At 36.1% G+C, this 18,460-nt stretch overlaps 1 protein-coding gene across 14 annotated transcripts in view; it reads left to right on the top strand.

Moving 5' to 3' along the window:
* The window catches only part of DNM3 (dynamin 3), a 559,650-nt gene that overhangs the window by 470,527 nt on the left and 70,663 nt on the right, over positions 1-18,460 (top strand). The gene's annotated exons all lie outside the window — the stretch shown is intronic.

The raw sequence follows: 18,460 nt of genomic DNA, 5'->3' as shown, positions 1-18,460 counted from the left end.
GTTCCAAATGTGGTTAGTTTTATTTTGAAATTTAAGACCTTACAGAAGCGTTTTTATCAAAAAGTACAAATTAATTTTTATTTATCTTTATGTGATTATCATATTGTACAGTGCAATCATACCAGAATCATTGTAGTTGTAAGAGTTTAAAATTTTTCTCCCTATCCTTGGCAGATCAACTGGACAAAAACTAAAATTACAAAGAATATGATTACTGTAAGAAATAAGATTGATTCAAAAGATATGTGTGTGTATATTTTTTAAATATATAAATATTTGCTATCTAATAAGCTACAGAAAACTATGTATACATAGCAAATTGTAAATAATTTTTTTAATGCTTATTTATTTTTGAGAGAGAAACACAGAGTGTGAGCAGGGGAGGGCAGAGCCAAAGTTGGACGCTTAACTGACTGAGCCACCCAGGCACCCCCACAGCAAACTTTAAATGTAAAAGCTGATCTTTTTAGGAATAAGAAAATACACTCCAAAATGGATCCAAATGGAAATAAATACTTAATTAACAGACTATTTGGAATATAATAACAATGAAAACACTAAATAGGAAACATTATAAGGTATACCCAATGCTATACACAGAGAAAAATTAGTAACTTTAAATGGATTTATTATTTATAATGGAAGTGAATTAATTTAAAAGTTTGGAAAGAGATTGGGCACCTAGATGGTGCAGTTGGTTGAGTGTCAGACTCTTGATTTTTGCTCAGGTCATGATCCCAGGGTTGTGGGAACAAGCCGGCATAAAAAAAATACTCTCTCTCCCTCTTCCTCTACCCCTCCCCCACTCTCTCTCTCTATTAAAAAAAAAAAAATAGAAAGCGAGCAACACAAAATCTAAAGAAAGAAAGAATTAATGATTAAAGTAAAAATTAATGAACTGGAAAATGATGAAAGAATAATATGAAAGCTTAAGCTACCTACAAATTTAAACTTTGTGTGGAATAGAAGACAGTAAACAATTAAAAGGCAAATGACAAGTTAGTAAAATATTTCAGCATGTGTGACATTGAAGGGATTAAATATCTTCAAAATAGAACTGTTTCTATTTGATTCACTTAAAACACAACAAAAACCTAAGAAGAAAGAAAGCTGGCCAAATCAATAGACGTTGATTTAATACCCAAAAAGAAAAAAAAAAAAAAAAAAAGGACTGCTATAAAGTCCAGTTTCACTAGCAACCAAGAATTGTAAATTCACATAGCCAGCCATACATCATTTTTGACCCTTTAGATTATGAGAAATGTGAAAGAATGGTCATGATATGTAGAGTTGAGGAAGCTGCTCTTGTGCACTACACGTGGCGGAGTGTATACACGGCCCTCCTGGAAGGTGGCCAGTTTGATGTTACATATCAAATGCTTTGGTTATGCGCCAACCTTCTGGCCAAGCAAGTTTGCTCTTAAAAATGTATTTTTGTCAAATAATTCAATAATTGTACAAAGGTATCTGTTCATAATTAATTTTAAAACACTGTTCATGGGGCGCCTGGGTGGCGCAGTCGGTTAAGCGTCCGACTTCAGCCAGGTCACGATCTCGCGGTCTGTGAGTTCGAGCCCCGCGTCGGGCTCTGGGCTGATGGCTCAGAGCCTGGAGCCTATTTCCGTTCTGTGTCTCCCTCTCTCTCTGCCCCTCCCCCGTTCATGCTCTGTCTCTCTCCCAAAAATAAATAAACGTTGGAAAAAAAAAAAAATTTAAAAAAAAAAAAATAATAAAAAAAAAAAAAACACTGTTCATAATTACGTATTTAAAAACAGCATCAATATCTGTCATAAATGATTGGTTTGGTAGAGTATGGTACATCAGTGAAATGCTTCGAAGCACATTTTTAAAAAGTATATATCAACTGCATTGGAAATTTTCATGATAAATTAGCGGGAAAAAAAACCCACCATGGATAACATAATCCCATTTTTGCTTTAAAAAACTTATACAGGATGATATTTATATTTATATATTTGCACATAGAAATCCTGATAAGATACACACCAAAATGTTAATAGTATGGGCAATTTTAAATTTTGTTCCTGTATCATTTTCTCATTTTCCTTGATAACTGTCTTCTGTGCCATTTTCAAAAAAAAGGTTTTAAACACACCTTAATCTACTATAACACTTTATGTCTACTATATTTCAATAAAATATTGTTAATGAGAAAGAGATTTTAAATGGAGGATGGTGAGAAAGAAACAAATATAAAATATTGAAAATAATATTCAGAAGGAAAAATACTGAATATAAGTGGATTAAACTTTATAGGAAAGTCAAAGATAATATAAATGATGGAAATTAGGTATCTGAAACTCTACAAATGTGGTATAATTATGTAATCCTGTCTGTTATTATATTTGCAATGTTATTTTTTTCACTAAATTACATATTGCTGAAGGACCATGCTGTGAGTCTCTGATACATTCCCTCATTGCCTGCGACCTTCAATCATGTCTTTCTTTCAGATGTTCAAATTCCATGGTACCCACCCTCCCCCATCTTTCTGGACCAATCTTTTTTCCTTCAATTCCATGTTTATACCTGTCAGCACCATTGCCCACTATGACTATGCTGTGTGTAATGTACAAAAATATATAATATCCGAGGATTGTCAGGGAGTCATTTCATGGCCTAATTTCTGACCCTTTATCTTCTACTATTTTAGGAATCTAATTGAGGTTTAAAAATTATAATATATAATATTAAGCTAATGAAAAGAATTCTGTAAAACTTAAATTTAAAAGTTGATTCATTTGCCTTGAATTAATTCATTTATGCAACAAAATGTATAATCTGAAAATTGAAAAGCAGGATGACAGTTGAAGTACTGAGATCAGAATTAGAGTCTCAAGAAATACTCCTCTTGGGGAGAAAAAAAAAAAAAACCCTCCTTTTGGTTTCAGAGAGTCATGTTGACTATTGAACAGTATGTGTTTACTAGTTACTCTACTGAGCACTCTAATCTGATTAAGCCTAATGGCAATTAAAACCAGTGACTTAATCTGACTCTGAAGACTGAGCCAGATTTATATTTAAAAAGTTAAAATTGAAAATGACATTTATATAATACCTATCACAGACAGAGTTAATATTCTTATTTGCCAAAGTTTAAAGCGTTTTTACAAATTAATAGTAAAAGACAATAATAAAAACAAAAAATGGGAGTGGAGTTTATAAGGAAGGTCAGGAGGCTGCTGTGTTGGTTCAGAGAGAGATGATGGCTTGGGTTAGGGTCACAACAATGGAGATACTGACAATCAGTTGAATTTGGGATGTACTTTGGTGGTAAAGCCAATCCTTTAAGATTTACTCATGGATTAGACATGGAAAGTGACAGAAAGAGTAAAATAAAAAAGGTGATTGAGTCTTACAAAACAGATACATGTTAGTGCCATTTAAAAAGATGAGCAAGGGGCGCCTGGGTGGCTCAGTCGGTTGGGCGGCCGGCTTCAGCTCAGGTCATGATCTCACGGTCTGTGAGTTCGGGCCCCGCGTCGGGCTCTGTGCTGACAGCTCAGAGCCTGGAGCCTGTTTCAGATTCTGTGTCTCCCTCTCTCTGACCCTCCCCCATTCATGCTCTGTCTCTCTGTGTCTCAAAAATAAATAAAACGTTAAAAAAAAAAAATTAAAAAAAAAAAAAAAAGATGAGCAAGGGGCGCCTGGGTGGCTCAGTCGGTTAAGCGGCCGACTTCAGCTCAGGTCATGATCTCGTGGTCCATGAGCTCAAGCCCCGCGTCGGGCTCTGTGCTAACAGCTCAGAGCCTGGAGCCTGTTTCAGATTCTGTGTCTCCCTCTCTCTGACCCTCCCCCGTTCATGCTCTTTCTCTGTCTCAAAAATAAATAAACGTTAAAAAAAATTTTTTTAATAAAAAATAAATAAAAAAGATGAGCAATATGGGAAAAGGAGAAAATGGGATGGGTCATTTGTTTTGACCATGTTTAATTTAGGATACCTCAGACATATCAGTGTTGAGTCAGGATAGGTTAAGTTATACTGCTGCAAAAAACAATCCTCAAAGTCTGGTGGCTTCAGACTACAAGATTTATTTCTTCATCATGCTATATACCCATCTCAAGTTGTTTGGGACTCCACTCCTCGTTATTCTCACTTTAGCACTCAGGTTGGTCATATTATTGCTGATCACAGGAAAAGAATGAATGGAGATTCACACACTAGCTGTTAATGCTTCTGTCTAAATGTGATGTGTCATTTCCATACCCTTTTTATTATCCAAAGTGAACCACATGGCCACATCTAAGCTCAAATGGGCAGGAAAGTACCATGTTACCAAGTCCTTGGAGGAGAACTGGATATTTGAATGACTATCTCAGCATCCAATTAGAGATATCTTCTAGGCAGTTAAATATGTAAATCTAAGTTGAGAGGAGAGAGCTTCAAACAGAGATTTGAAAGTTGTTAGATATTTAAAATTTGGCAGGTAGGGATTAAATGGAGAAACCAAAAAGAAGATTGCTGAGGACAGAATTATCTGTCCTTTTAAAGAATAGTAGAGGAAGAGAAACCGTCTGCGGAGACTGAGAAAGATGAGCCTTGTGTATGTGCACGTGTTTCTGCATGCGTTTATCTGAGCACAATGCAAGGTGTAGGAAGTGGACTTGAAGAAAAGTTATAGGTTATTTGTAACTTTTTTAGACACCCATGTATTAATTGATTTGTTAATGTACTCATATATTATTTTTATAAACTTGGAAATCCAATAAGGTAAGGAAGATACTTATACAAAAACTGTGTGTTGAAGTTGGGGGAGGTGCAATAACATTTAAGTAGGCTGAACAAGCAGGTATACGGCCCTTTATGGGAAGCTAGAAGGCCATGTGAGTGGATGCCTGAACCCAGTTGGTAATGATAATTGTTACATAGAAGCCATACACTTGTATTTAAAAATTAAATAATCTGAATAGATGGAGCCAGTAGATAAATATCCCAGAACAAAATCTAAAATAAGTTACTTATTTAGGACTCTTTTTTTTTTTTAAAGAAACTGCACAAAGGGACTAGAATATTTTAATTTATAACTGTTCTTTTCTAAAGCATATTCATTGTGTTTGTCCCAATTTGATGCATATTATTTTAGTCCAGAGTGAGGAATGGATTTCTCTTAATTATTAGGATAAGCAAAATCTAATATACAAAGTTCTAAAAAGAAAACAGAATAGTATTTAAATAAGGCTTTAGGAAATGTTTTTAGTTGTATACTAACTGAATTAGTTGCATACAAACTGAATCAGCCCTAAATTTGAAGACTAATATTACTTAGGAATATCTAATTGTATAACAAAATAGGATGTTAAATACCAACTTTACATAAAAACAACACATATTCTGCAGCACAATTATTGTTATTGACCAAGTTTTAAGTGAAGAAAAGTTCTGATTGGGACATTTTCATTTTCCTCTTTGAAGTAATTAGCCATTAGTCTCACAATTTTTTTTTTAATTTTGTGTGACATGGCTTCAAAGAATTGGTGACACTTCAAGGAATTACGCAAAACAGACGAAAAAAGACAATCTTATGCAAAGAACATAACATAGCTTAAAAAAAAAGGCTTAACCTGTCGAAGCCCTTCTATCACTGTAATTATTCCCTCAAATAAAAAAACGGAAAAAAAGTATTATTTCCACTTAGATCATTGGTTCTCAAATAGGGATGGTTTTGCTCCCCAGGAAACATTTGGCAATATTTAGAGACCTTCTTGATTGTCAGATTGGAGAGGTAGTACTGGCATCTAGTGGGTAGAAACCAACAGCCTATTATTTATAGGACAGCCTCCATAATAAAGAATTTTCCAGTCAAATGTGTCAATAATGTCAAGGTTGATAAACCCTGACCTATCTTGAAATAAGTATGCAAGATCCCCCTATAATAAAATCTAACCTGTGAAGATTTGAACTTATGATCTTCAACTGAACCCAGTTTACTTAGGATTGGTTGAAGAACTGGAATCTGTTCAGACTGCAAACTCTGAACATATGCAGTCCACACTTTCCATTATGCCTCTGCAGTATCTGCTTCATGTGAAGAATATTCCCTGTCCTTTGATTTGCTGGTTTGCCTTAGAAAGTATGACAAAAACTGAAGAGATTTTCATACTTAGACTTGCATACTTGGTCAAGAGGTTCAGAGTCAAGGATTGTGAGTGTTACAAAGAATTGCCTTTACTAATTTTTTTTTTTTTTTTTTTGGTGAATGTATGTCTTTCATTAAATAAGTAAAACCCAATTTTTATAAAGTTGGGTAACTATGTGTTTCCACTAAAATCCAATTTCAAAATTAGAATTCCATGAAAACAGAAAAGTTAAAGTATTTCTATATTTAAGCATTATAAGATATAAAAATAAGATATAAAAATGAGCCTTTATTAAAAAAAAACCCTTTCTGATGTTCCAACCTAAACATCATCATTCGTCCCTTTCCACGTGGTCCAACGTTTCAACTCACACATTGTCAAAGAGAAAACTTTCTTGACCAAAGTATGGAATGTATTGTGTATTGTCTTCCAATCAAGATTTTTTTAAAAGTCACTTTCAGGTGGCCGGTACATCTAAACCCGAAGATAAAGCCACCCACATCTATTTGCTCAGCCCATTTAGAAGTAGAGTTTTTCAGTCATTGATAAATAAACTTGGATACTTTGATTTTCTTCAAATGTGACAAAATTACTGAAGTCAGTTGTTGAAGCCAAGTCTTATGAAGGCTAGTAACAATTTTATACTTCTAGTTCATGGGAAGTGCTGAGAGGGTTATAATTATATATTATATAAAATTATATAAGTAAAATTATGAAAGTATTAAAGTATACAATTTATAGTATTATATAGATTTATAGAATACAAGTATCACATCAGGGAGTGGTGGATGTCTAAATTTCAGCTTGGATTCTATAAAATGGCATAGTGGTTGTGGTCCCAGAAAAGATCTTTAACAAACACATTGTATTACAACTGCCTAACAAATAGGAAGGCCTCCCAAATGGTGAAAAAGCAGTATTTAAGTTTTTAGTACTAGATAGGAAACATTAATCCACCAACACTTGTTATTTCATATCTTTTTTATGCTAGCCATTCTAATGAGTGTGAGGTGATGCCTCATTGTTGTTTTGATTTGCTCTTGGATTTCATTCTGTCTCCTACTGGCTTTATCTCCTTTGCTTATACACACACACACACACACACACGCACACACGCGCACACACACAAACACTTAATGGCTTTCTCATTCAATACTGTTTATTTCTCTCTTTCACCATCAAGTATCTTTAAATTAGCTCATTGAATCCTCACAACAATTCTGGAAGATAGTGATTCTCAACTAGGGACATTTTGCAATACCTGGAGACATTTTTTCACCATTTGGGAGGCTTTTGACTGTCACAACTGGGTTGAGGGGTGCTACTGGGATCTAGTGGGTAGAGGTCAGAGATGCTACTAAAAATCCTATTAAGGCTCAGAATTAAATGTCTAAATGTCAGGATTCCTGCTGTTGAGAATCCCTGCTGTAAAGTAAACATTATCTTCTCCATTCTGGAGATGGAGAATATGAGGCTTAGTAAAGTTAGCAAGGTAGCCAAAGATCACATATTTAATACGTGAAGGCATCGGGATTTAATTCAAACCTAGTGGTGAATCTAGAGTTGGTGAACTTTCTAATATATGCTCAATTTCAACGAATTTTTTGTTATATGCAGATTTATAGTAAACATCTTTGTGCGTGATTCTTCCTATGCACTTCTGATTATTTCCTTAAAGCAGGTTTATAGAAGTAGAATTGGTATCAAATAGAATGAATAGAGTTTTTGATTTATGCCACCAGAGTACATTTCTTAAAGCCAGAGCAATTCACATCTCCCCTAACCATGAGGAACAATGAGCGTTACAGTTTTCAATTAGCTTCTCTAATCCTTGCCAGTTTGCCTTTCCTAAGGGGGGGAAAATATATCTAGATAGATAGATAGATAGATAGATAGATTTTATATAGATATATAGATATATATTTTATATATATAGATATAGATATATAGATATAGATATAGATATATAGATATAGATGTAGATATATAGATATAGATGTAGATATATAGATATACATATAGATATATAGATATAGATATATAGATATATTTATATAGATAAAGATATATTTATATAGATATATTTATATATAATATGTATCTATAAATATATCTATATATCTATATCTATAAAAATATCTATATCTATATCTATATATATATATATATATCTGCTGCTCAGTTTGTCTCCTTTAGCTGCAAACCTATTAACTGTTCTGATTAGAGGGAGTTGCAGAGTTTTAAAACTCCAGTCTGAATTCAAATCCCAGTTCTGCCACTTAATTAGCTGGGTGACTTTGTGCAAGTTACTCTGAGTCTCTCTCTTCATTTGTGAAATAATAATCTCTACCTCACAAAGACTAAATGAGGCAATCCTTGTGATGTATGTAGAATAGTGCCAGGAACAAAGTCGATTCTCCAAAGGTGTTGGCTGTCTTCAATATCATTATTTTTTGTATTGGCATGGTCTTTTAAGCTTTGTTAAAGTGCCATGTTTCTGGACCCCAGAGTTGCTCTGATTCCCAATTATCATCCTCATTCCCCAAATAGCATCTCTTTTCCAAGCTCAGTGTTTACCAAGGGCCTTACCACTTGCCAACAGTCTGAAAGGCATCGATTAAGCTACCTATTGCTGAGCCACTGCTTGGCTTTTACATTCAGGATTTGTGTATAGCCTGGCATCTTTGCTCCAGAGCATTCTTAGGTACCCATGTCAATCTAGGTATTATTATCCTCCTCAGTAGTTCTCTGCTTTTATATTTTGTGGCATAAAAGTTCTAGATAGCAGTATTTCCAAAGTATGCTCAGCCTATTTAAATAAGAAGACTCAATTATCAGAAATGTTTGGGTTCCATTGTACTCTGTGTCTCCCTTCTGGTTAGACACAGCACATTAGCCTTTTTTTTTTTTTTTAATTTGAGAATACTGGAATGTGAATGTGTTTGACACTGCGATTCTTGAATTTATTTTCTCAAATAATAACACCTCCCCCTGCCTTATTTTTTAAACAATCTCTGTCACCATCTAGTAGTATCAGTGTTCAGTGGGAAACATTCTTGCAGGATGGGCAAAAGAAGGGGAGCAGCTTCTGGCTCTGGGTTTCTCAGTATGGTCCATTTGACCTGCATGAGACACACCCAGATTGCTTGTTAAAAATGCAAACTCCTGGTCCATCCCCAAGTCTTCTAAATTAGAATATCCTGGGAATATCCATTTCAAGTAAGCTGCCAGGGTAATTTTGATAACCTGAAGGATTTGTAACTACTACTCTCCGTACTAACAGTAGCCATAGAATAAGGTACAAAAACTATTAATGTATCCATTCTGTCACCATTGAGGGAGAGTTTACACCTGTAGCCATGGACTGTACTGTGAGATAGACTGAGGGAATGCTAAGAATCTTGCCTTAGGTCTGGGTTTACTAGAATTCAGCTTTCTAACCATCCCCCCTTCTCAAGTCCCTGCCAACCGTGATCAATAGCAAATCATTTTGCTGGTAGTGAGGGAGCCTGTGAATGGACTCAGCTTGCAACTCTGACGCTAGTGGTGGGGAATCATTCTCCTTCCTCATTGAAAACAACTGTTGGCGGTCCCCAGGCTGGAAGGATGATCTAGAGAGGCCTAATACATTTCTTCATGGCACAGGATAAGAGCAGCCACAGGCCACCGGGTGTGCCCTGAGAGCTCAAACCAACTCACTTTTTTCTGTATATTTGTTTGTTCAGGGAAGTCATTACCATATCTCTTTGTACTTTTGTGCTAAGAAGCTCTGAAAACTTCCATGGAGTGTTTCAGATGAGCCTCAGTGTATAGCCAGTACTTTATTTTGGTTTTAAATCCAGAGTGAAAGTAGATCTGAACTTGACACATATAAATGATAGAAGGTTTATTTGTACAGGTTTATAGTTTTAGGGTTTTTTTCATCTTTTTTGCTTTTTAGAACTATTCTGCTTTATAATATTAACTTGTTAAAAGGTATATTCACATTTTCCTTGTTTGGAGATTTTCTTACGTTGTACTCTGCCAAGTTTGACCATGGTGTTCATTGACATTTGTCTTTCTAAATAGAAAATAAAGTTTGGTTGCTTTTAAAGGAGAGTTGAGGGTAATCTCTGGCTGTGAAATATTTTGGTGTTAAGTTGTTCCCTTTCACTGTGTAAGAGACTATTTCATTCTTGGGACTATTTTAGAGTCTACCTTTAACTAAATTTCCTTCCTGACTTGTGACAGTATTGAAAATTTGCATTTGCTACCCTTGGGCGATAGGGAAAGGGTAAAGATGCTGTTCTTGAACATTTTTACCCAAACCGTATTATCTATTTCCATCTGTTTTGCCACCATTCTGTTTCTAGAACATTTGCATTGGTTCATACTGCCTTAGAAACCTCATCTCTGTCAATCACTCTTGCCCGTTCCGTATTTTCAGCATTAGTCATCTGCTCAGAAACCAATGACGACCTGGCCTGGCAGCTTACCTGCTCAATCAAAATACTGTGGTTTGATTATGCCATGCCGTGCTTATAGGCCAAAGCACCCAGAGGTACAACAAACACTTGATGTTCAGCAACATTTTAGGGCAACGGCTTCCTGAATCTTCCCCCACTTTAGGGAGCCATTCTACTTTCCTGGATTTTCCCAAGTAACCTCCCAGGCTCTGATAGGTGAATGCAATCTGTGAAACCGACTTCTTTCATACATCATTCCTGCTTGTCCTGTCTGTTGGAGTTTGATGTTCTTTATTGTTTCTCTCATTTCACTTCAGTGCAGTTCAACAAGCCTTTATTAAGCACTTGCTAGGTACCAAAAATTCAAAAATTACTAAGTGATCCATGATTTCTGTTTTTAAAGAGCTCACTATCTAACAGAAGCTTATAATAGAGGGTGACAAAAGGTATGTTCAGGGTTCAGTGGCTCAAAAGGAGCACCTGACTGCCTGTGGCATGGGTGAGGAAGGCATCCTAATGGGTAACACCTGATTTGTTTAGATCAGACCTGGTGGGACTTCTACCTAATCAGGCAAGGGATAGGTCACCGAGGATGATATACTTCATCCTGTGCCATCAAAATGCTATGAAAGATCAGAGCAGTGTTTTAGACTGTTTAGTCTAGCAACATGTGAAGGATGAATTTAATGGGAGGCCAGAAGACCTGTCAAGAGATTCTCATGGTAGTTAAGGAGAAAGGTGGCAAGGGCCCGAACAAAGGAGAGTTTTAAGGAATAGATGATGATGTAAATGAAAAATGTGCCTCTTTCCAATCTTTTGGGTTAGATTCATTCTGGGAATTTAGTGTGCGATCAGAACGAGATGTAGGTTGACACATTCACTTGCATTACAAGTCATGGGTTGCCAGCCTCTCCTCCACAGGAGAAGCACCTCTCTGTTCCCATTTCTGGTCCCAACTTCTGTTTGTTCCTGGCTCCCAGATGGTCTCCTGCCTAGCATCACCAGGCTGCCCTATAGCTATGACCATCAGGGATTATGTTGTCCATTCTAATGCACTTTCCCTAATTACAGTCACTGACAGACATTGAACACTTAATGGGCTTTACCATCCATATGACAGAAAGTGACAAATAAATTAGAGGAAATTGTTTTAACCAATTTTGATGAATTTTTGGTAGGATTTTTCCTCAATAAATCAATGAATTGGAGCATTTCTGTAGTTTAAAAAACAACAACAACAAAAAGCAAGCATGGAGAAGTTGCGATCTATCAGTCGTGTTCTGTGTCTTATCTATTGTCTCAGTAGGCTGCCCCCCCCACCAGCCCATGTAAGCCAGTTCCTTTGTTCCCTTCCTTTTACATTTCTTCTTCTCTTTTTTTCTTACCTTTTTGGGGTATCAGGAGAGAGTGTTTTAAAACGGGAAATTCTTTAAGAAACCTGCAAAATGTAATTTCTCCATTGAGTTAAAAAAAAAAAAAAAACTCCATAGCAATAAACTTAGTTTAATGTGGTCAGTTTTATCACAGATCAGGCCTGCCCAAGGCAAGGGAGTTCAGCCAGTAATTTGGGAAGGCTTTGAAGCCACATGAACATGTATACATTAACCTCTAAAACTAACCATAATTTTAATTAACATAAAATAATCTAAAGACATGCTGATTAGGCACCGTGTGGCTTGAACAAAGCATTCTGGGCAGGGGACTGGAGAATAGAGAACTCTGACCATTCCTATCCCCAACAAACAGGGCTTTCTTTAATCATTTAGAAGCACATTTCATTTTGCTCAACTTTTTTTTCTTCCATGATGTTCTTGGAGACCAAAACAACAAAATTCCAAAAGCTTTTGCTAATTAAAATGAGAGGAACTGAAACTGTTGTAGATTATGTCAGTTAAACCCCAAATTAGAAAAAAAAAAGTTCAGACTCCAGATCTCTTTGAAAGTATATGATTTACACCATATTCCAGTAAATTGATGCAGGCCGAAAACTTTTCATTCATTTCTCTTGTGTGTCATGTGGGGCACACTTAGAGCGGTTGGTTCTCCTAGGGATAAAGCAGGAAGAATTAACTCGAGCCAGTGTTGCTTTTTATGATATGTGGTTTTGAGTTTCAGAAGAGTGGAGTGCAGTGTGAATCATGGAAGCACCCGACTGAAAAATCCTCAACTCTGTAACAAAAAGCAGATTTTTTTCCACATTTCTTCCAAGTTTTTATTTCACATGCGAGTCTGAGATACAAAATATTCTGTAAAACTGTAAGGAAGCCACAGTAGTTCTTGCTGTTTGGGGGTTTCCCAGAGAGAATCGTGTTCAGAATGTTCCTTTTTTTGCCAAATGGTTTATTATGTGGAATGAACGGCCCAACAAAACAGACAACACCATCTCCATTTTATTATACATGTTATTTACTGGGGTTTCCCTGAAGAAAGCTTAAGAATTCTTTCCCCATGAGTCACTGACCAAGTGATTGTTTTTTTAAAATATAAACTTTCCTTCAGCTGGTCAATTTGGAACACAGTCTTCTCATCTTCTGTTCATTTCGGGGCTGCTTCGCCTTCATCTGTAAATGATCATGTCTATAGCCAAATCGAGTGGCTTAAATGTAGCCAATTTCTTTCCATTTAACACTGAAGTTTAAGAAATCAACAGCCTGGTCAGGCAAGATTCAGAGGACACTATCTTCTGAATGTGACCTACATGATTATATTTTCATTGCTTTGGCAAAATGCCTCTCCTTGGTTTAATTTGTGCTGAAATTAATGGGATGGGGAAGGTCACCCTTTCTTACCAAGAATTGGTGATGGGTTACCCTTTTACCTTTGTGAGTGAGTTAGAAGGTGTTGTCCTCTACTTGTTTTCTTATTAAATAAAAATCTGTAATAATCGTCTTTGCTGGTAGTCGAACTTTCCAATTAAATATTGACACCTTAACAAATGTGTCGATATGAATGTTAATCAAAATCAACTTTTCTTTCATGAAAATAGCTCTATAATTGCAATCATCCATTCTAAAGGAACAATGTTATTTTAGAGAATATTTCTGAACCCCTTCCCACCCACTTTCCCAGTGGCTATAAGAAGCCTGCTGTTGCCAACTGAGTGGTCTAGAGTCCCTGCTAATTACCTCCTTCCACAGCTTTTGATTTTGAGCCCAACTGATGGCGCCAGAGGCTGAACCACAGTCAGATCTACAGGCCTCTGATTTGCCAGATGGAATCTATGCAGTTTGTTTCCTTTCTCACAGTGTTGTTATGATGGACTCAGCTCAAACTGGAAATAGAATAGGAATTACTTCAAAATATTAATGGCTGATGGTTTAAATTTTGAAACAAAATAGCCATGGAATTCTAATTTTGTTGCCCGTGTGTGTGAGCTCACAAAAGGATACATGTAAACATACCACAAAATGTGTTTTTCCAAAGATGTTAGCATTCTTTTCATTATATTCCACAAAAAGCCTTCAGATTACTTCACATTTTATATCCTTATAAAGGCTTTATTCCATTGCCTATTGATGACTAATGTGTAGGGTCTCATGTCCAAATCAGATGTGTCTAGAATGTTTGCTAAACTGGCATCCTTTAAAAACCTGAACACAAAGGATTAGTTTCATCAAGTTTAAAAATGTTTGTTTCTCAAAAAGTAATTTCTCAGCTAAATCTTGCTTTCTTATTTGAGGTTCCTTCAGAAAGAGAAATTGATTATGCTAGAGAAAATAATGTTTGTGGACAAAACCATCTCAGACAACTGTGAGTTGAAGGCTTTCTAAGTGAATTACTTTTCTCCCTATTAATCTGGTTCCAAAAGCATTTGGGGGTGGGCGGGGGGAATGGTAGTAAGTTAAGCATTTCAAAATCTATAGGGCACAGTGAATGGAAATTTAGCCCTCGGTTTTCTTTATCAATGGGAAGTCAGAAAATCGTGTATAATTTTAGAGAGCAGATCATCTAAACCACGCATCACACATAACATGTGTGTGCACGCGCGCGCACACACACACACACAGGCTGTTAATCATTAGAATAAGTCTTCCTTGTCAAAGTTACCAAACTTTTAAGTGTAGTTGTGCCCACTTAATTCACTTATTATTCTACAGACATTTAATTAGCACCTTCATTGTGCTAATTAAGCACTATGCTTAATGCTAGGTGTATAGCAGGAAAGAGTCCCTGTCCTCAAAGAGGTCCCAATCTATAGGGGAGACTGATAAGAAAGTCACCTATCATCACCATGTATGATAATTACTATAATAATTAGGAAGTAAAGATGAGAGGTATCTAATTATTTTTTTGACAAGCAAGAATGGAGATCAGAAAATGCTTTGGAAAGGAAGTGACTTTTGAGGTAAATGTTAAGAGTAGAAGTAAAAATCTGGGAGAAGGCTGGGGAAAGGGAAGTGGATCCCAGGCAAAGGAACGATACATGTAAAAATTCAGAGAAATGATGGTGTATTGAAGTAACTGAAGGTGAATGAGGGTGACTACATAAAGTTGGTTTGAAGACGTGTAAGGGAGGCTGAGGGAAACAGGGTGTTAGACAGGTGGTGTATCTTGCTGAGCTCTACACCACAGGCGATTAACTAATTAGCAATATAAGTGAGAGAGATTGTATATTGCTTACTCTTTTTTATGAAATTAAAAATAAAAGATAAAATAACTCTTTAAAACTACATATAGATGCAATAAAACAATAATAGAAGGAAAGTAAGGTAATGATGTTTATTCTCACTGATAACTTACCTCAGGTGGTGGCAAAGGCAGGGAGATGACGAGTTGATTGGTGTAAGGTACCATACGAATAGACGTAGCGTATTTTAAAAGTCCTAGCTTTGGGTTTTGATAATGAATTCACTGGTGCTTATTTCATTCTAAAAATAACTAGTGTTAAAAATCTAAATAATAAATAAGTAAATAAAATTGGTCTGTGCATTGACCAATGTTGAAAGTGTGCCATGAACCAAGAGTTATGGTTCATCCAATTCTGTATGCTAGAAGTACCCTGGGGGGAGACAAGGCAGGCTGAGAATTTTTTAAAATTGTTCAAGTCCACTGATTCTTGGATTCAGGAAACATAACAAGTCCTAAATAGGATTAAATAATAAACAAATACATACCTAGCATATCATAGTGAAATCATGGTACACCAAGGAGAAAGAGATCTTAAAAGAAACCAGGATGGATCCCCTACAAAGGAAGTAAAATTAGTCTATTGATCAGTTAACCTGTAAGTATCATTGTATAAATAAATGGTAAAGCCAGGACTCAGGTTCATATCTTCTGATTATTATTCTCATGTTTTATCATATTTTATCAAATTTATCACACATCCTTGTATAGAGTATTTTGTTCACTGTAATTAATGCAAACCAGAAAAATAACAAAATCAAGGAACTCAAAAATTTTAAAAGCTGGGAAAAAAATTAGTAATCTGTTTAACATATGAAAATTTCAGTAAAACTTAACTAAGTACAGAAGAGGGAAGTAACATTTGCTTAATGCCTCAATATGTGCCAAGCATTGTGCTAGTGTTTTTAAAATGTCATCAGTCCTCACAATGTATTTATGATATCACAACAGATATGTGGTGTCAGAGATCATGGCTGGGAGAGGTGAAACAACTTACCTGAATTCACAGCACTCGTAAATGGTAAATTCAAACTCTGGAGAGGTACCATCAGCCCTGCCCAACCCTCGCATCTTCTCAGTAGCATTTTTAATAAATGAATAATGCCATTTATGTTAACTGTTTGGTGTCACCAAACAGAACACTTTCTGGCTAGCCCTCCAATACTACCACTCCCAATATTGGGGGTCCTCACCCTGCACACACGCCAAGGGATATCATTGCTTTCTTTGCCCTTCTCTACACCTTTCCCCTTGGACACTTCACCAGTTCCTCCACCACATGTTTGGTTATCCATCTAAAGTAGACTGGCTATTTTCTAGTGGTGCACAGGTTTTGACTGCTGGCTCTTAACACTTTCTGGACAAATTACCAAATACATTTGAACCTCAATTTCCTCATATGCAAATGGGGAAATGACACACACCCCTCGAGGATTACTGTGATGATTGAATGAGAAAATAAAATCAGTAAGGCCCTTAGTTCCATCCCTGGCACTTAGAAGTTCTCTGTAAATGATTGCTGCTGCCAACCTTAGATCTGTTACAGGTACAGCGAGAGCTTGTACAAGCTCAGTGCATTTCATTTTCCCTTCCTCATTTGCCTGAGAGTAAGTGACCCGTCTTTATTCAGTCTGCTGATTGTGTTCTGATTTCGTCTCGAACCTAGTTGTTATTAATTTTAGATCATTTTAACAAGAAAATAATCACAAAATATTCTGTTTTGAATTTCACATAAAGGTAATATAGATAGATATAGTAGTAATACATTACTAAATACCCATTTTCTAAATTGAGATGAAAAAAAAAATTCCCAAACATTCATCTTCTGAGTCAAATCCAGTAGAATGGAATAAATGAAGACAGTGTACATTAAACTTCTAAAGAATACACATGTGGGGCGCCTGGGTGGCTCAGTTGCTTAAGCGTCTGACTTCAGCTCAGGTCATGATCTCAGGGCTCTTGAGTTCGAGCCCCGTGTCAGGCTCTGTGCTGACAGCTTGGAGCCTGGGGCCTGCTTCAGATTCTGTGTCTCCCTCTCTCTCTGCCCCTACCCCACTCATGCGTGTGCGTGCCCTCTCTCTCTCTCTCTCTCTCTCTCTCTTTCAAAAATAGAATAAACATTAGAAAATAAATTTAAAAAAAAAAAAGAATACACATGTGATTTAGGGCATTTTGGCCAAAGAGTATTTCTGCATTCAGGATTTATTATACTGAATTAAGTGATTGTGCACAATCATTTTAATGGTAGAGTGATATGTTAAGAGGAGTACTATAGTGTCAGCAGTTAGAAACACAAAGCACCAAATCCACATGTATGTAGACAACTTGTCCTGAGGCCAGAAGAGAGAGGAGAAGAGGCAGAAAAAACAGTGTACTAAATCAGTAAACATGTACATCGGGTGATGCATGTACATGATACATACAAAATGCTAAATTGGTATAGATTTCTGAAAATAAAAAGGCCTGTTGTTTTCTCAGATGGTCCAAATGATAACACTAGTGGATATTTTTATATTTTACATTACAAATAATCACTCCATCATTTTTTTTCAAACAAAGAAGATAAATAAAAGCTGTTATAGAATATCTTTTTTCTTCTGCATGTTGAGTGGCCATTGACTTGGCCTTTCCATTCTTAGGGCTTTCTGGTATGGTGGTAACATTGTAAAATTGCTCACATTTTTCACACCCTTCCATTTTATCTCCTTAGTGTATTTCTTGTAGGTGGAATATTCCTCTTGCTAATGACTTAATATGTTCATGAATCTAGATGGGTGGATTTTTTTTTTTTTACTTTGCAAAACAACACATTCTGTGCCACTTAATTATTTATGCAGCATTCAGACATTTAGAAGATTGCTAACTACCATGGCGTAACTAGAAAGGAAGAAAGGAAGTGCTTAGCTTTGGAGAAAAAAATGTAAAAACAGTTTTCCAAGGAGCACAGCAATGCAGTAAAGTGTCTAGATTATGTATTAGACTGTCAGAGACGAGAGTTTGCTAGAGACCAACAGGGGAAGAAAAAAATTGCCGTTCTTACTCATGTTATACTTACTTTGTAAAAAGGATTTTGCTCTCTTTTACACAAGACACAATTCATAAGATCTTTTTATATCAGCGGGGAACTCTTCCATCTGCATATCCATGGAACTTGCCAGCTGTTAACAGCATAGCATAACACTGCTGAACAGTTCAGGATGCAGGGATAAGGAATATCATTCTCCCATTCCCAACTGAAACAACATCAGCAAATGCAGGCAAGCTAAATAGAATTCTCCAAAATGGAGCCT

The sequence above is a fragment of the Leopardus geoffroyi genome, chromosome C3, assembly GCF_018350155.1.
Source record: "Leopardus geoffroyi isolate Oge1 chromosome C3, O.geoffroyi_Oge1_pat1.0, whole genome shotgun sequence".
Classification (NCBI taxonomy): domain Eukaryota; kingdom Metazoa; phylum Chordata; class Mammalia; order Carnivora; family Felidae; genus Leopardus; species Leopardus geoffroyi.
This window is presented reverse-complemented; position numbering and strand designations above follow the sequence as displayed.